At 38.5% G+C, this 5,202-nt stretch overlaps 1 pseudogene; it reads right to left on the bottom strand.

The window, feature by feature from the left end:
* Positions 1-289: 289 nt before the first annotated feature.
* On the bottom strand, positions 290-1,538 carry LOC116097728 (annotated as a pseudogene).
* Positions 1,539-5,202: the final 3,664 nt, after the last annotated feature.

Here is a 5,202-nt window from a genome sequence, read left to right as displayed (position 1 = left end):
TCCTCCCCAGAAAGTACAGAGTGTCAATACAGATCAGGGTTGCCTTGAACTTAATGATTTTGCTGCCTCAGCCTTTGTAGTACTAAGGTTACAGGGACGTTTCATTATGTAGAGCTAGAAAATATTAATAATATCCACTGACAATATGCCAAATTGTAAACATTGGCAACCATTTGTTTATTATTAAACTGAATTGTTTTCTCATATGTGAAATCATTTTGCTTGATTTTTTTTTCTTTAACTCCAATCTAAGAATATGTAACTTTTCTCCTACAAGTTAATTGCCTTTTTACAAATTGCATTCTCTGATTTTCTTATTAGCCAGCTTTAAGGATACCTATGTGTTCAATAGGCTTGCTTGAAGTTTGGCCCACACCAAATGATAGTCTAACCCAAATATCTGAGCAGCAAATTGAGCTGATCCTTCTGCAGAAAGTATAGTTGAACAACCAAGACCACTGGGCAGTCAAAGAGATGACCACACATCTTGAGCATGTCAGTCTGGTGTGACTGGGGGACAGCTGATAACTGGATATGCAGTATTACCAGACATCACTTGGGCTAGACCATTGCTTTTGCCTGCCACTGCAACAAATATAGTAGGTATGACATCCCCTTCATACTCTGCCTTAATCCTAAAATTTTATCTGATCCTTTATTTGCGGATGTTATTCTAAGTTCTCATGGAATCCCAAAATTTCCACAAGCTTTCTTAATTTTTTCACAGTGACCAAGGTCAGAGATTGATCCCACCAACACTTCCACCCTGCATTGGCTGTCTGATTTGAGAAGCAACTACACTCCATCTGCAACCCACTCTAACTTTTTCTTTACCATCTGGGGTTCTTCCGGAATTACTTCTTTGAGATCATAGTAAGGCTGCTTGTGTCTCTGCTGGCTCCAATCTCCTGATGGCCATAGTCTCCAGGAATCATTATCAATAACATTGGCAAGAGCGATCTCTTTGGTGGTTACATCAACTACAAATTCAATCTTCATATTAACCAGCATACAGTTCTGGGGCAAGCAGAATTTCTCTTGAATTTCAAATATAGCTTGTGTAGCATGACTCATGGTGTCTATTTCAGTCCGCCCTATAACAAGTCCAGAAAAACAACATTTGCAGCGATGCGTTGCTCCTCAGACCACTGTGGATCATTATTTGCATCATCCTTGAAGCACATCTCCACTTTTGGTGGATAAACCTTATACCCCTCCACCAGGGTTCCTTTTGAGAAAAGATCCAGTTGCTATTCTTTGGCATACCCATTCATTGGGGTGCAAAGAAAGCAGTCTCCCCAAATTTTGGTGAAAGCAGTTTTTATACCAGCTTCCTGTATCAACTGAAATATGCAACTGGTGATTTTATTGGAGATTACAGCTTTGTCTTCCAGGTGGTTCTTTCTAGCTGCATTTCCTGCTGTAATCTGGTCTGGGGAGTGCAGGAGGACTCTTCCTGGATTATCTAACAATTCATAGACTTCTTTTGTTTTACCTCATAGTTTCTTCCTGATGTTCAGTACATTGGCTGTTGCCATTGTCCTAGGTGAACTAGAAGAGCAGACCGCATGGGAAAAGGCATTTTGTATGTTCATGGGCATCTCTTTTTTTAGGTTAGGGAAGTTTTCTTCTATAATTTTGTTGAAGATATTTACTGGCCCTTTGAGTTGGGAATCTTTGCTTTCTTCTATACCTATTATCCTTAGGCTTGGCCTTCTCATTGTGTCCTAGATTTCCTGGATAGTTTGGGTTAGGAGCTTTTTGCTTTTTGCACTTTCTTTGACTGTTGTGTCAATGTTTTCTATGGTGTCTTCCGCACCTGATATTCTCTCATCTATCTCTTGTATTCTGTTGGTGATGCTTGCATCTGTGAGTCTTGATCTCTTTCCGAGGTTTTCTATCTCCAGAGTTGTCTCCCTTTGTGATTTCTTTATTGTTTCTAGTTCCATTTTTACATTCTGGATGGTTTTGTTCAATTTATTTAACTTGTTTCGTTGTGTTTTCCTGTAGTTCTTTAAGGGATTTTTGTGTTTCTTCTTTAAGGGCTTCTATCTGTTTACCTGTGTTCTCCTGTATTTCTTTAAGGGAGTTATTTATGTCCTTCTTAAAGTTCTCTAACATCATCATGAGATGTGATTTTAAATCAGAATCTTGCTTTTCTGATGTGGTGGGGTATTCAGGGCTTGCTATGGTGGCAGAACTGGGTTCCAATGATGCCAAGTAGTTTTGTTTTCTGTTGCTTGCCTCTTGCCATTTTGTTATCTCTGGTGTTAGCTGGTCTTGCTTCTCTGACTGGAGCTTGTCCCTCCTGTGAGCCTGTGAGCCTGTGCTCTTAGGTATGATAGCACTCCTGGGAGACCATTTCTCTCCGAGCGAGCAAGATTCAGGTATGGAGAGCTATGGCATAGGGTTAGCTCCTAGGTGCATATTAAAACCTGAAAGATCCTGTCCCTGGTTGCTCCACTGTTCGTGTGCCCTATTGGCTCCCGGCATGTCCCTCTTGGGCCAAGTCTTGGAGCAATAGTAATGGTTTCACCTGTGACCTTAGGTGAGCCAGCACTCCTGGGAGACCAGCTTTCTCCAGCTGGGATTAAATTATTTATCATTCTGTTTGTTTGCATGTGGTTACGCTCTTCAGGTTGAAGTTTTCCCTTTAGTATCTTCTGTAGAGATGGAAGAGTAGATAGATACCTCTTAAATTTGGTTTCATAGTCAAATGTTTTTCTTTCTCCAGCTATTGTGATTGAGAGTTTTGCTGGGAATAGTAGTCTGGGCTGGCAAAGGTGATCACTTAAGAGTCTATAGACTCTTCTGGCTTTTAGACTCTCAGTTTATATCCAGATGTTATTTTTATATGTCTGTTTTGTGTGTTACTTCATCTTTTTCCCTTGCAGCATTTTTTTTTATTATTACTTTTATTTTCTTACAGTTCAGTCATTGCCCCATTCCTGATTTGCTCTCCCCCAGTTCTCATTCCATTTCTATGGCCCCCTATCTCTAAGAGGATGTGTGCTTCTTGTACCTTGATAGGCACCTATTTTTAGGTTGTAAAATTTTTCTTGTGTGGCTGAGGTATCCATTTTTTTTCTAATTATCTTCAATGTCTGTTGTTTTACTAACTGAAAATTTCATTTCCAGTTTCATCTCAGTTGAGTTTTCTTTATTGATTCTATTTCTACTTCCATGTATTGAATACTTTTAATCATTTCATTCCATTGTTTGTGTTTTCACCAACTTTTAAAGGGATTTACCTATATGCCTTTTTAAAGTCCTTAAACATATTCATAAAAGCTATTTTGAAATCTTTGCCCTGTACTTCAGCCGTATTGTATTTCTCAGGGCTATTGTCGTGTGTCTGCTGAGTTCTGGTGGAGACACTTTTTCTTGGCAATTAATGATTGTGCTTTTGCACTGGTGTGTAGGCATCAGGGTTTGGGCGTGATTATAATGTTAAGTGTTTATATCTGCTCTTTATTGGGTGGATGTTTCATTCCTTTGTTTCTGTTACCCTCTCTGAATCTTAGGGACATGTAGAGACCATGGTTTGGCTGGTAGGGTATGCTTCTACAGGCCAGTGGGTAGCAGAGAATTCAGTGGTGGTTTGAGTATGCTTGGCCCATGGGAAGTGGCACTATTAAGAGGTGTGACCTTATTGGAGGATGTGTAGCCTTGTTAGAGGAAGTGTGTCACTCTGGAGGTGAGACTTTGAGGTGAGTATATATATGTACACACACACACACACACACACACACACATATATATATATATATATATATATGTATATATGCTAAGGTCTGGACAGTGTGATACAGAACGACCTCCAGAAGGCTTGCAGACGTCAGTCTCTTGGCCGCCTTCTGATCTAAATGCAGAACTCTCAGCTCCTTCTCCAGTACCATGTCTGCCTTGATGCTTCCTATCATTACGATAATGGACGTCCTCTGAAATTATAACTCAACTCTAATTAAATTTTTTTTAATATAGGAGTTACATTGATCATGGAATATCTTCACAGGGATAAAACCTAAACTAGTGGGCTAGAGGAAAGGCTGACAGAATCTTTAGGAAAGATCTAAGGGGATCCTTGTAACAGTTAGAGGTGGAGTCCATGGGGGCTTTGGGAAAGGGGCCTTGCAAGTAGGTTACATTAAGGCAGAGAATTATCTTGGGAGACAGGGATAGATGGGCTAGGGAACCCTGGGTCTGAAGAAAGAGTTGAAGTCTCCAGTGATTGAAGACAAGACAGTAGAGGTACCTGTAAACAGGTTGTTACCTTGCAAAAATTTTATATAAGAAGGGAACAGTTGATAATGTCTTCAATTAATAAATGATAAGGTAATAGTATAAATGTGTTTTTAAAAAAATATAGGATCTTTTTGATGTGGAGCTCTGAATATTGAACCTAGAGCCTTAAATATACTAAGCAATTATGTTATCGCTGATCTAGTTCCCTGAAATACAGAATTTTATTAAAAGTAAAAATTACCTATGTCTGGAAAAGAAATTATTATTTGGAAAGAGTTATTGTTTTAAGTAATTTGATACAATTAAATTTCTTAAATCTACAATCTACTTAAGTCCAATTAACTTTCTTTTTAGATTTCTACCCTTGCAGAGCTGAAAGTGAACATTGTCAGCTAGAAAACAAAGGACATCTTTCTTAATTAGATTAAGCCACTGTCTCACAAGTTATTAAACAATGTTTCAACATATATCAATGGAAGGGGACAATCTCAAGGAAGGAGGGCTGTTAATCATACATTTCCTATCCATTCTCTTCCAAAGCAGTATAATTCATTTCATCAAAGATTCCTACTTGACATACTTATCTGACTACAATAGACTTGGAGTTCAAAATAATGCTTTTTAAGTCAATTAGTCAATCTCTGCTGCATTTTGGGTCTGTTATTAGTATACTCCTATGTGTTATGTTTCTTGCTCTCTTAATGGGTATGTGTTCTTTGGCACAGCATAGCTTATGGCTCATGTCCTTATAGGGACAAAACAGACAGTGTGTAATAGGGAATGTCTCCAAGTTAACCAACTTTTCCTTATTTTAAAAAAATCGTTTGTTTCTGTCTTCCTATGCTTCTCCCCTCCTCCCTTTTATGTCTTCCTGTCACTATCTTCTCTTCCTTGCTACAACCTCCTTTCTTTTCTTGTGCATTTCTTCTATTTTGTTTTCTTTTTTTTTTTTTTTTT

The sequence above is a fragment of the Mastomys coucha genome, unplaced genomic scaffold, assembly GCF_008632895.1.
Source record: "Mastomys coucha isolate ucsf_1 unplaced genomic scaffold, UCSF_Mcou_1 pScaffold2, whole genome shotgun sequence".
Taxonomy (NCBI): Eukaryota; Metazoa; Chordata; class Mammalia; order Rodentia; family Muridae; genus Mastomys; species Mastomys coucha.
The sequence above is the reverse complement of the archived record's forward strand: the minus strand, read 5'-3'. Positions and strand labels throughout refer to the sequence as shown.